The sequence below is a fragment of the Orycteropus afer genome, unplaced genomic scaffold, assembly GCF_000298275.1.
Source record: "Orycteropus afer afer isolate SDZICR_OR568_19922 unplaced genomic scaffold, OryAfe1.0 scaffold00222, whole genome shotgun sequence".
NCBI lineage: Eukaryota > Metazoa > Chordata > Mammalia > Tubulidentata > Orycteropodidae > Orycteropus > Orycteropus afer.
Window position 1 is genome coordinate 2,095,984 of NW_006921809.1, and position 14,867 is coordinate 2,110,850.

The window sequence follows — 14,867 nt, forward strand, 5'->3', positions numbered from 1 at the left end:
TTGCTTGCTGAAAGTGAGGATGACTTGAGGCACTTACTGATGAAGACTGAGGAACACAGTCTGAAGTATGGATTACATCTCAATATAAAGAAGACAAAAATCCTCACAACTGGACCAATAAGCAGCATCATGATAAATGGAGAAAAGGTTGAGGTTGTCAAAGAATTCACATTGCTTGGTTCTACAATCGATGCCAATGGAAGCAACAGTTAGGACATTAGATGATGTGTACCACGGGGCAGGTGGGCTGTGAAGGAACTCTTTCAAGTGCAGAGGAGCAAGAATGTCTCCTTGAGGACTATGGTGCACCTGACACAGGCCATGATATTTCTAGTCACCTCATATGCATGTGAGAGCTGGACAATGAATAAGGAAGACTGAAGAAGAGTTGATTGATGCTTTTCAGTTGTGGTGCTGAAAAATGCTGAAGGTACCATGGACTACTAAAAGAACTAACAGATCTGTCCTGGAGGAAGTGCAGCCAAGATGCTCCTTGGAAGCAAGGGTGGCCAGACTTCGTCTCATCTACTTTGGTCATGTTGTCAGAGCGGACCGTTCCCTGGAGAAGGATGTCATGCTTGGTAAGGTGTAGGGTCAATGAAAGAGGGGAGGGCTTTCAACGAGATGGATTGACACGGTGGCTGCAACAATGGGCTCAAGTATAGCAAGGATCATGGAGCTGGGTGCGGCATAGGGCGGTGTTTCGTGCTGTTGTGCATGAGGTCGCTATGAGTTGGAAGCAACTCGATGGCACCTAACAACAAAAATAATCACCTATATTATCTTCTGCTATTTGTACAGGTTTTCTTATATTTAGTAGTCTATTAATGCCATATATTACAGCTCCTAAGTTTTTCCCTATTTTTTCTTTGATTGACTTTATACTTTCAGATTTTACATTTAAGTCTTTGATCCATCTGCAGTTAGTTTTTGTGTATGGTGTGAGGTGTGGATCTTCTTCCATTTTTCTGCAAATGAATATCCAGTTTTGCTAGCACCATTTGTGAAAGAGACTATCTCTTCCCCATTTAATGGATTTTGGCCCTGTGTCAAAGATCAGCTGATCATAGGTAGATGGATTTATTTCTGAGTTCTCAATTCTATTCTATGAGTCTGTGTGTCTGTTATTGTCGCAAATAAAAGGGGGGGGGGGGGCTGTTTTGACTACTGTGACTCTATAGAGGGCATGAGAAGTCCTACTTTGTCCTTCTCCAGTACCAAACCACTGCCGTCAAGTCAGATCTGACTCATAGCTACCCCTCCTTGGGTTTCCAAGGCAGTATCACTATGGAAGTGGATTGCCCAACCTTCCTTCTGAGGAATGGCTGGTGGGTTTGAACCACCAGCCTTCAGTTAGCAGTCAAATACCTTAGGCACTACGCCACCAGAGTTCCCTCTTCTTCAGTAGTGCTTTGCTTATCCAAGATCTCTTTTTCCTTTCCATATAAAATTGGTGATTGATTTTTCCATGTCTTTAAAGAATGTTGATGGAATCTGGAATTGGACTGAATTGAAAGTATAGATTGAATGTATGCATTGCTTTGGGTTCTGCTGTGACATTGATAATTTCATTTCTTATTCATGTTATTTGCATCTTCTCCTTCATTAAATTTGCCAGTGGTTTGTCGATTTTAAGTCTTCTTTCTTTCTATTTTCTGTTTAATTTATTTCTGATCAAATCTTTGTTATTTCTTTTCTTCTGATGACTGTAGGCTTTTTTTTTTTTTTTTTCCTCTTCTTTTTCTAACTGTTGGAGATATTGAGTTAAGTTATTGGTTTTGGCCTTCTTTTTTGATGTGTGCATTTATTGTTACAAATTGCTCTCTGATCACTGCTTTTGCTGTGTCACAAAGATTTTTGATATATTGTGCTTCCATTCTTGTTTGATTCAAGGAATTTTTTAAATTTCATTTTTTATTTCTTCTATTACCCTGTTGTTTTTAAACAAGATGTTACTCAGTTTCCATGTGTTTGCTCTTTTTCCATTTATCTTCCTATTGTTGATATCCAATTTTTTGCATTGTTATCTGAGAAGATGCTTTGCAGTATTTCAATGTATTTAAATTTGTTGATGCTTGCTTTGTGGCCTATCAAATGGCCTATCCTGGAAAATGTTCCATGTGCTCTGGAAAAGAATGTATATCGTGTTGTTATTGGGTGAAGTGCTCTGTAGAGGTCAATTTGATTATGTTGTTTAGTTCTTCTGTGTCTTTGTTGAGTTTCTTTGTAATGTTCTATCTTTCATTGAAACTGGTATATTAAAGTCTCCTACTATTACTGTGGAGTCATCTGTTATTTAAATTCTGTTAAAGTCTGATATATGCATTTAAGTCTTTTTTATTGGGTGAGTAAATATTTATTATGGTATTTCCTCTTGTTCAATTGATTCTTTAATCATTATATTGTGTCCTTCCTTATCTCTTATGGTGATATTTGTCTTAAAGTTTATTTGATCAAAAATTAATATTGCCACTCCTGCTCTTTTTAGACTGCGATTTGCTTGAAATATCATTTTCCAATCTTTGATTTTTAGTTCATTGTTGTCTTTGTGTCTAAAATCTTGTAGATAGAATATTGATGAGTCTTTTTGATCATTTTGAGTTTTGTTCCACATTTTTCTCCAACTCTGCTGGGACCTCTATTGTGAGTCCTTCTCAAAGCAGTCAACAATGGTACCTGGGTACCGTCTAGTTCCTCTGATCTCCAGATCATTGGAGGCTGGGTTCATGTGGTCCATAAATCCTTTGGAGTAATTATTTCTTGGTGTTTTTTATTTTCTTTACTTTCTTTGTTCTGGACAGAGAGAGAACAATAGTTAGCACCTTGCAAGGCCACTCACAAGTTTTTAAGACCCACCAAAGTAGGATGCAGAATACTGTCTCTCTAGACTACGTTATGCCAATTGACCTTAGTATCTCCTGTGACTATGGTCCTGAGCCCCCAGATCAGTGACTCATTCCCTCAAGGTGTTTGGTTATGGCTAAAAAGTTTCCGTAATTTTGCTCCTTGTATGTTCTACTACATTCAAGTATATATTTGCATCACATATAAATACATAGGTAGAGATACCTTCTTTAAAATCTATATATATTCACAAGTATAGTCCCATTCATCCTTCCAACTCTGTTCAGCTTGAGTGTCTATCTATGTATCCACTTGTAGATTAGTGTTATTACCGTTATTGCAGGATTGTGTGTGTAATAGTATTCACCTTTGTTGTGTTTAACTCTTGTGCTCTTCCTTGTGTCTTCCACTTTCTTGGTCATTTTGTCCTGACCTTCCTCTTATTGTATATTGCCTTTCCCTTCACCCAAATTAACACGTATCTACCCTCTAGTGCATAAGTCATTTGACCAGAAGGTCAGTGGTGGAAACCCACCAGCCACTCCACAGAAGGAAGACGGGACAATCTACTAAAGATTCACAGCCTTGGAAACCCAATAGGGGTCACTGTGAGTCAATTGACTCAATGGCAGTGGGATTTTTTTTTTTTACCCTCTAGTTAGGGATTTGACTGCTAACCATAAGGCTGGTGGGTCAAACCCACTAGCCACTCCTTGGAAGAAAGGTTGGGCAATCTACTTCCACAGTGATACTGCCTTGGAAACCCAAGGAGGGGTCACTATGAGTCAGATTCAACTCAATGGCAGTGCGTTGCATTTTCTTTGCATTAGTTAGGGATTTACCCTCTTTTTCTCTCCCACCCTTGGTAATCTTCAAAGAATGATTCTTTCTGTGTGTAAACTTTTTCTTAACTTTACAGTAGTGGTCTCATGAAACATTTGTCCTTTTGTGATTGACTGATTTCACAAAGTATAATGTTCTATAGGTTCATCCATGTTATAAAGTGTTTCACAGAGTGAACCTTATTCTCTAACATTGCATAGTACTCCATTGTGTGTATATACCATAGTTTATTTATCCATTCATCCATTGATTGGTACTAAGATTGTTTCCATCTTTTTGCTATTGAGAATAATGCTGTGACGAACATGGATTGTATGTATCTGTTCATGACTTTGCTCTTGTTTCTCTAGGATATAGACTTAATAATGGGATTGCTGGATTATATGGTATTCCTATTTCCAACTTGTTAAGAAAGTGCCATACCACTTTCCAAAGTGATTGTACCATTTTACATTCCCTCCAGCAGTGTATGAGAGTTCCAGTCCCTCCACATCTTTGCCAGCATTTGTTACTTTCTGCTTTTTTGAATTTTGCTATTAATGCTGGGTTGAGATGATAGCTCACTATTGTTTTTATTTGTATCTCTGTAATAACTAATGGCCATGAGCATTTGCTCATATGTTTGTTAGCTGCCTAAATGTCTATTTTAGTGAAGTGTCTGTTCACATCTTCTGTCCATTTTTTAGTTGGATTTGTTGTCTTTTTGTTGCTGATGTGCTGCAGTTTTCTATAAATATTAGAGATTAGTACTTTGTCCAATATATCATTATCAAAAATGCTTTCCCAGTCTGTGAGCTCTCTTTTCATTCTTTTGATGAAGCCTTTGATGTGCATAAATGTTTAAGTTTTAGGAGGTCCCAGTCACCTAGCTTGTCTTCTGCAAATTATGCTGTTTTAGTTATGTTTGATAGTGTTTTTATGTCACGTATTAGGGCCCCAAAGTTTGTCTATATTTTTTCTTTGTTGATCTTTATGGTTTTAGGTTTAGGTCTTTGATCCATTTTGAATTAGTTTCTTTATAAAGTATGAGATATGGATCCTGTTTCATCTTTCTGCAAATGTATATCCAGTGTTGCCAACACCATTTGTTAAAGATCAGCTGTCCATAGGTGTATTTACTTTTGGATTCTCAATTCTGCTCCATTGTGTGTCTGTTATTGTACCAGTTCCTGGCTATTTTGACTACTGTGGGTGTATAGTAGGTTTTGAGATTGGGGAGTGTGAATTATCCTCCTTTGTTCTTCTTTAGTATTGCTTTGAGTGGTATTGTCATTTTTACAATGTTTAGTCTTCTTATTCATGAGGACAGTATATCCTTCCATTTATGTATCTCTCTTTTGGTTTCTAGTATAAGAGTTTCAAAGTTTTCTTGTATAGTTCTTTTGTGTCTCTGGTTAGATTTATTTCTAAATACTTCATCTTTTGGATGGCTCTTGTGAATGGTATTGTTTTCCTGATTTCATTACAAAGTTCTCTTTGTAAATGTAGAGAAATCCACTGATTTTTGTATATTGATCTTGTACAATGTCACTTTGCTGAATCCTTCTATTAGTTTCAGAAGTTTTGTTCTTGAGTATTTAGGATTTTCAAAGTATAGGATCATATCATCGGCAAAGAGACATGGTTTTATTTCTTCTTTGCCAATTTATTTGGATGCTTTTTATTTCCTTTTCTTGCCTTATTGCTCTGGACAAGATTTCCAATATGATATTTAACAGGAGTGGTGATAAATGACATCCTTGTTTGGTTCTTCCTGTTCTCAAGGGGAATGTTTTAGTCTCTCTCTATTGAGAATAATATTGACCATTGGTTTTGTGTTTATACCTCTAATTATGTTGAGGTAGTTTCCTTCTATTCTTATTTTGCTGAGCATTTTTATCAAGAATTCATGTCAGATTTTGTCAAATATGCTTTTTCTACATCAATTGATATGATCATGTGTTCCTTTGTTTTATTTATTTGGTGGATTATGTTGATTGTTTTTCTAATGTTGAACCATTCTTGCATACCTGGTATGAATCTCACTAGGTCATGATATATTATATATATATATATATATATATATATAGGATTCTATTGGTAGTATTTTGTTGAGAATTTTTACATCAGTGTTCATGAGGGATATTGGTTTGTAATGGTCTTTTACAGTGATAATTTTGCCTGGTTTTGGTATCAGGATTATGCTTGCTTCATAAAATGAATTTTGGAATATTCCATCCTTTTCTGTGTTCTGGAATAGTTTGAGTAGGATTTGTGTCAGCTCTTCTTTGCATGTTTGGTAGAATTCACCAGTGAAGCTCTGTGGGTCAGGACTGTTTTTGTTGGGAGTTGTTTGTTTGTTTGTTTTTCTTATGACCTGTTCAATTTCTTCTTTTGTATGGATTTGTTTTGAATTTTCTACCTCAGTATGTTTCTAGAAATTTGCCCATGTCTTCCAGGTTTTCAAATTTGTTTGAATACTGTTCTTCATAGTATTCTGTTATTACCCTTTTTATTTCAGTAAATTCTGTTTTGATATCACCTATTTCATTTCTTATTCTTGTTATTTGTATCTTCTCTTTCTTTTTCTCTGTTAAATTAGCCAGTTGTTTGTCAATTTTGTTAATCTTTTCAAAGAACCAACTTCTAATTGTATTTATTCTTTCTATTGTTGTTCTGTTTTCTGTTTCATTTATTTCTGCTTGAATCTTTATTATTTCTGTTTTTCTGGGGACTGTAGGCTTCTTTTGCTGTTCTCTTTCTAATATTTGGCAATGTTGGGTTAAGATGTTGATTTTTAATCTTTCTTCTTTTTTGATATGTGTGTTTACTGCCATGAATTGACCTTTGAGCACAGCTTTTGCTGTGTCCCAAAAATGTTGATATGTTGTGTTTTCATTCTCATTAGAATCAATGAATTCTTTTATTTCATTTTTTATTTCTTCTACTACCCAGTAGGAGCTCTGGTAACATAGTGCCTAAGGCACTTGACTGTTAACCAGAAGGCTGGTGGTTCAAATCCACCAGCCACTTCTCAGAAGGAAGGTTGGGCAATCTACTTCTGTAGTGATACTGCCTCGGAAACCCAAGGAGGGGTTGCTATGAGTCAGGTCCGACTCAACAGCAAATAACAACAACTACTACCCAGTAGCTCCTAAGCAGGGTGTTATTCAGTTTCTGTGTATTTGATTTCTTTTCCTTTGATCTTCCTGTTATTTGTCTCTAAATTTGTCTATTTGTCTTACAGCATTGTAATCTAAGAAGATACTTTGCAGTAGTCCAATGTTTTTAAATTTATTGAGACTTGCTGTGCAGCCTAACATATGGTCTATTTTGCAGAAAGTTCCACGTGCCCTGGAAAAGAATGTATATTTTGCTATTATTGGATGGAGTGTTCTGTATACATCCATGAGGTCTAGTTGGTTGATTGTGCTGTTTAGATCTTCTTTATCTTTCTTAATTTTCTTTCTTCTTGTTCTTTCCTTCATTGAAAATAGTGCATTAATCTCCTACTATTATTGTAAAAAAATCTATTTCTCTTCTCAACTCTGGTGGTTTGATTTATGTATTTGAGGTGCTTTCATTGGGTGCACAGATATTTATTATGGTTGTTCAATTTAACTTTAATCATTATATAATGTTCTTCCTTATCTCATTTGCTGATTTTTGCCTTAAAGTCAATTTTATCAGAAATTAATATTGCTACTCCTTCTCTTTTTGGGTTGCCATTTGCTTGATACTTGTTTTTCCATCCTTTGATTTTTAGCTTATTTTTGCCTTTATGTCTAAGGTGTGTCTCCTGTATACTGATGCATTATGTTTTCTTATCTATTCTGCTACTCTCAGTCTCTTGACTGGTGTATTTAATCCATCTACATTCAGTGTAATTATTGATATTCTGTATGAATTTACTGCTGCCATTTTGCTTTGTTTTTTGTGTAGTATTGACAGTTTCTTTGTTCCTACATTTTTCTAAGCTAAGCTTGCTTCAGTTTATGGATTATCTTGTCACTCGCTTCATTGTTATTGTTTTAGCATTTACTGAGATTTTATGAATATTTTCTTTTCTATTTTGGTGAGAAGGTTTATTAGTTTTCATTCAGATTGCCCTATGGTTTATTATTATCTTCCCAAGTTTAAACCAGTCTGTTCTATTTTTATATCATCTTTACTTCCTCACCATTTAGAAGTTCTGTAACTACATCATTGATTCTCTCTTTTTGCTTAGTAGTTATCATCATTTACAAATTGACATCTTTGATTCCATATTTTCATTATTGTACATTTATTTTATTTTTGATACTTCTATAAATGGGTTGATTTGCAGATGATGTTGTCTTATGTCTTTATCTCTGGTTATTGCCTGCATTGCTTGTTCTCTGTCTGGAGGTTTCCCTTTAGCATTTTTGTAAGGTTGGTCTGTTTTTTGCAAATTCTATTAATTTCTATTTATCTGGGAATGCTCTAATTTTGCCATTGTATTTGACAGACAATTTTGCTGGATATATAATTTGTGATTGGCAATTTTTTCCCATAGTTTTATATATGTCACCCCATTGCCTTCTTGCCTACATGGTTTCTGCTAAGAAATCAGAGTTAAGTATTACTGATTCTCATTTGTAGGTGTCTTTTCATTGTTTTGGAGATGCTTTCAGGATTCTTTCTTTGTCTTTGTTTTTGAAAAGTTTGATCATGATATGTCTTGGTGATTTTCTTTTAGAATCTATCCTATTTGGGGTTTTCTGAGCTTCTTGAATGCATATCTTCTCATCTTTCATGATATTTTTAGGGAAGTGTTCTTCCAATAAATATTCCACAATTTTCTCAATCCTCTTTTCTTTCGTTTGTTCTTATGGAATTCCAATCACATGTAGGTTATCTCTCTTGATGGTGTCCCAAATGATTCTTAGAGTTTCTTCATTTTTCTTCATTTTTTTTCTGATTGCTCCTCTAATAGACTAGTGTTGAGAGAATTGTCTTCAACCTCATTAATTCTGTGTTCCATTGATTCAGTTCTACTCCTTTGTCCTTCCAGTGCATTATCTATTACTGATATTTTAATATTGTTGTTGTTATGTGCCATCAAGTCAGACCCAACTCATAGTGACCCCTCCTTGGGTTTCCGAGGCAGTATCACTAAGGAAGTAGATTGCCCCATCTTCCTTCTGAGGAGTGGCAGGTGGGTTTGAACCACCAGCATTCTGGTTAGCAGTCAAGTGTCTTAGGCACTATGCTACCAGAACTCCTATTTTAATATTAGACTTCTGGATTTCTACTTGCTGTTTTTGTTTGATTTCTAATTTTCCACTTATTTTTTTCAATTTTTTCTTATACTGTTTTTTCAAATTTTTCTACAATTTTATCTGTTTTCCTTAATTTTGTCTGGTTTCCTTAAACTTTCTATTAATCCATTGAAGGTACCTACATATAATTCTTTTGAATTCCTTATTAAGTAATGCTAGTAGTATTTCTTCCCCTGAAAGATTTTCTGGCCTTGTATTTTAGTCACTTATTTGAACCACCTTGTCATGTTTTATTGTGTCTGGAATTTGAAGTTATCTCTTGTCTCCAAGACACAGTAGTATTAATGTTTTATCTGGTGTATGTTTGTTTGCTTCACCCTGATTTTTTGTTTGTTTGTTTGTTTTATTACACTTTGATATATCCAGGCAATAGTGTGGGTATGTTATTCTGAGAATAGTTTGGTTGCATTGGGACACTCATCACATGATTCCAGGTGGATTTGGTAGGAGGTGGGAGTGTAGGCATGAATCTCTGATCACTTATCAGGCAGGGCAGCTAGAGGTAGACTAGGCAAATGTTCACCACCATCTGTCATTGGTGCAATAATGCTGGGATGAATAGGTGGTACTCGCTCAGTGTGTGGGGCACAAGATGCAGTTGAGTATGGCTGGGTAGGGTCACTGGCTCCCAAGTGCTGGAGAAAGATATAAAGAAGAAAAAAGTGTGGGAGGGGAGCGGAAATTTTTTTTTTAAAAAAAACCTACGAGGAAGAGAGGGAAAACATAAGGAGAAAGAAAAAAAAAAAGAAAACCAAACAAACAAGCAAAAATCCAAAAATCAAATGCAGCACAGTACTGGCACAACTGATGGCCACCAAACATGGCTGTGGTGGAAACGTGGTGCTTGCTCTTTGTGAGCACACACCACTGAGGTGTGTGAGGGGTGAGGGGCAGCACTATAGAGTGCAGAGGTTGAGAGGGGCAAGGCACTCATTCAGCTGGATCAAAATAAAAAGAAGGAAAATAATGGGGGAAGTGGAAGAAAAAGAATGTTAAAAAAAGGAGGGAGGAGAAGAACTGAGAAGAAAGGAAGAAAGAAAATGAAAAGAGGAAAAACATTGGTGCAAGTGTTAGCTGCCAATCAGCTGCAGCAGGAATGATGGACTCACTCCTGGATCACCCACACCACCACTAGACATGTAGGGTGGGTGCTACTGACTATAAGTGGGGTGGGAAAGTGGCAGGAACAAAAAATAAAATAATGAAAACAGGGGAAGAGGAAGAAACAAAATAAAAGAAAGAAGAGAAAAACAAGGGAGGAGAGAGGGAAGAACAAAGAAGAAGGAAAAAGGGGAGAAAAAAGGTAGAAAGAAAAAAAATTCTGTTGAAAGTGCCCGCCACCATACTTAACTGCATAGTAATGCAACACTTGATCCACTAGAACATGGACCTCTGACCAGGGAGGGCCAAGCACTGCTCACCACTGGGCAATGGGGGAGTGGTTCCTTTGCCTAGGAAGACAGAAGGACAAGAGAATCAAGCAGAAAGATTAAAATAAAAAGGCACAGCACTGGCACTGAGGGGAGTTTGATTGGCCACTTGGGAGTGGGGAGAGTTGCATTTCCAGTCACCTGGATGTTACGCAAGTTAAGAGGGGAGGACACACCTCTCTGTTCACCTGATCACCGATGTAGGTGTTGGTACAGTTATCTGTTTCCTGCTCCAATCAGAATACTGCTTACAAAATTCAAAATGTCCTTGCTGTGCCAGTTGGTGGTTTACTGTTTTTATTCAGTTACTTCTTCTCACAGGTATTTCTACCTCTTTTCCTTTCCTTTAAAGCTCTGGGACTGTCATCAGTTGCCATTTCCTTTGTTTTTCGAATCTTTGATGTAGAGGGTCTGGATAGTGTAAATGCCTAGTCCACCATCTTGGAATCTTCCTCTTCCACAGGATTTTCAGTGGTTAATTTTTCAGAAGTATCTCTCACCCAGGCTATTTTTCCCCAAAGTACCTCTGGGGGAATCAATCCTCCAAACTTTTGGTTAGCAACCAAGCACATTAATTGTTTGTACCACCCAGGGACTCCTTTTTCATGTCTAGTGACCAATAACAGGAGCTCTGGTGGCATAGTGCCTAAGGCATTTGACTGCTAACCAGAAGGCTGCCAGTTCAAACCCCCCAGCAACTCCTTGGAAGGAAGGTTGGAGAATCTACTTCCATGGTGATACCACCTTGAAAATCCAAAGAGGGGTCATTATGAGTAAGATCCCAATCAACGGCAGTGAATTTGGGTGGTTTTTTTTTTTTTTTTTTTTTTGGTTTTTTAGTGACCAGTAACAGGTTTTTTATTTTTATAATACAGATTTCATAATGAGATTCCTCATTTCATTAAGCCTACAAATTATAACTTCTGTGAAGAACAGAAAGGTCAACATGGTTATTCAAAAAATTTTTTAACACTGCTTCAGTCATGCCTTTTCTAAATCTAATGATAACTACCTTCAGTGTGCAACAATTAGAGTAGGTTACCACAGTCATCAAGAGTAAGAAGTGCAAAAACCTGAGCAACCATCTACAAGGATCTTTGCACTCCCACTTGCACTCTGATAAAAATGCCATGATTCAGTTAAAAACCCTGGCATTTTGTTATGACAACCATCAAACATCGACAAGTTTGGAAATGTCTCAAGAACTTACTTGCTGCAGTTTGCTCTCACCTAGTCTTTAACTAAGCAGCATACCAATATGTGCATGCTATCAGACTAGCTTATAGACTCTTAGTGACCTTATAGGACAGAGTAGAACTGCCCCCACAGGGTTTCCTAGGCTGAAATCTTTACAGGAACACATCACAGTTCTGCCACAGAGCAGCTGGGGGTTCCACCTGCTGACCTTTTTGTTAGCAACCAAATGCTTTCACCATTGCACCACCAGCGTTGCTGAGTTGAAATGGACTCGATGGCAAACAACAACATAAGACTAGTTGCTGGATTTCCATTGGCAAATAAATTGTTACTTAAAACATACATCAAATTATTTTTCACTTCAAATCTGAATATAGATCAGGTTTATGATTTAATCATGTACACAGTTTCTCTTATCCTAGCTTTTATTTTTGTTTTATGGCTCTTTAAGACTTCTTCCTCCCCCTTTCTCTAACTTTGTTTTCTGTTTTTGGTGGGAGCTCTTTACCCTACATGCACCTTTGGGCATCTTCTATTTACAGTCCATCAGGAACTGAGTTCTCTCTTCTACAGCATGCTAAATACAAACAAAAGATCCCTAGGTAAGGCTTGCATAAATTACCACAGGTTGGCAGAGATCTAATCAGTTCTTCCATCTGTTTTCCCTCAGTATTTACTGTGTGGTGGGAATAGTGTTAGTTATATCTATCTGAATTTTTGAAGCTAAATTGTCAAACCGGTTTATTGAGGGCAAGGGCCTTCCTTGTGAGGAAACATGTTCAGAGATTAGAATGCAACCCTGGGAAAACCAGACTTTTAAAGTAGTCATATAAGAAATTCTGCAAATGTTGATTTAAGAATTAGAGAAAGAAAGCTTCCTTAAAAAATAAGTGGGGGGGGGGGAACCTCAGTATAGACATAATAGTTAATTGAGTACTTAATACATGCTCTACACTAATATATAGTCCTCCTAATGATGCTGCAAGGTTAATGAGATTTCCATTTTTCATATAACAATGTAAGTCTTTACTGAGCACAGTGCATGTCAAACTCTGTTGTAGGTATTTTACTTGCTGCCTTTTAACCTTCGCAATGATCCTGTGAAGTAAATGCTAATCTTATCCCCATTTTGTAAATGAGAAAGTTGTTACCAAGACAACTTAAGGACTTTATCTACATGAGCTTACTTGTAAGTGGACAAGCTAGTGGTTGAAACTAGGCTGATGGTCCCCAGAACCCATGTTAGCAGAAGGAATCATGCCCCTAGAGAGGAAATAATGGACCACAAGAAGATGCTAGTAAGAGGAGTCAGGATTTGAATTTGGATCTTCCTGCCTTCTAGCAGCACCCTGTTCTAGAAACACACTTCTCCAGAGGCATACAGCCTCAGTTCCCTTCCTGCCCTTACTCACGCCCTCCTCTTCCTCCTCTCCTACTCTGTTCCTCTTTGACCTCTTTTCTATTCTTTCTCAGTATCTTTTCTCCTTTCACATCTTGACTTCTCTTATTCTTACTGTTTCTGATTTTCTATTTTATCACAGCAACTTCCTTACTTCCCTTTTATTTCAGCCTAAAAAGAATGAAAAGTAATAACAAACAGTAAAATATAATGGTTATGATCACATGCTAGTCTTGTTCCCATTTTGTAAATGAGAAAGCTGTTCCCAAGACAACTTAAGGACTTCATCGACATAAGCTTACTTGTAAGTGGCCAAGCTAGTGGTTGAAACCAGGCCAGTGAGTTTCACATTTACTCAACTATTGTCCACTATGTAACTTTGAGCAAGTTACTGAATCTTAAAGCTCAGATTTCTGTCTGTGTATTAAAATAGTAGGACAAACCTGATGACATCAATCCGAAGGTTAGGTGTCATATTGTTGTTGGAAGGTGCTGTTGAGTCAATGCTGACTCACAGTGACCGTATGTACAGCAGAATGAAACACTGCCCAGTCCTCCATCACAGGGCCTCACAATCATTGCTGTGTTTGAGTCCATTGTTGCAGCCACTGCCTCAATCCATCTCTTTGAGGGTCTTCCTCTTTTTCACTGACACCCTACTTTAACAAACATGATATCCTTCTCCAGGAACTGGCCCCTCCTGATAAAATGCCCAAAGTACGTGAGACAAAATCTCACCATCCTGGCTTCTAAGAAGCATTTTGGACATACTTTTTACCAAGATAAATTTGTTTGTTTTTCTGGTGGTCCTTGGTATACTCAATATTGCCAACACAAAATTCAAATGCATCAATTCACCTATGGTCTTCCTTATTCATGGTCTAGCTTTTGCGTGCATATGAGGGAAATGAAAATGCTATGGCTTGTGTCAGGCACACCTTAGTCCTCAAGTGACATCTTTGCTTTACGGGGGTATTCTGCACCAGATTTGCCCAATGCAATGCACCATTTGATTTCATGACTGCTGCTTCTGTGAGCGTTATTTATGGATCCAAGTAAAATGAAATCCTTGACAACTTCAATATTTTCTCCATTTAACATGATGTTGCTAATTGGTTCAGTTGGGAAGATTTTGTTTTTTTTGTTGAGGTGTAATCTGTAACTAAAGGGCAGTCCTTGGTCTAAAGGGCATAGCTTCTGGTGCTCAGCAACACTCCAGTGGGACTGAGCAGCTGCCTCTCTCCTCCTGCTCCTTCTCATCCTCATTATTTTATTTCATTATTATAATTATATGCTATTCATTTTTAAAAATGTCTTTTTGGGGTCATAAAGGGTGAAATACTTTTCACATTTAAATTTTCCCTCTCCTTTTTAGGTGGGATATTGCTCAAGGGAGGTAACCTCTCTTTTTGAATGCCAAAGATTAACAAAGGTTAAATAGTTGCTATTATAGCCCAAACTCTGCTCTCAGGTGTAAAGTTCCTGAAGTCTAAATTTAGTGTAAATTGTTACATGAAAGGTCACTTCCTCAGTGAGAACCGGAATAATAGTGCTTTTGCTTTAAAGTGGAGCAAGAGCTGAAGAGAATAGACTTAAGAAGCAACCTGCTGGCCATGATTCTTGGTGCTTGTTAATGACACCAGGGAGCTTTGGGACAATGTGGAGGGTGGATGTGAAAAAGCTGAGTAATGTGACCCTTACTTTGTCTTTCAAAACACTCGGTCTTTTAATCAACTGTTGCTTTCCCTAACGCAATCCATCATGTTGTTGTTGTTGTTAAGTGCCGTCGAGTCATTTCCGACTCATAGCGACCTCATGCACAACAGAACAAAACACTGCCTGATCCTGCGCCAGCCCCACAATCCCTGCTAT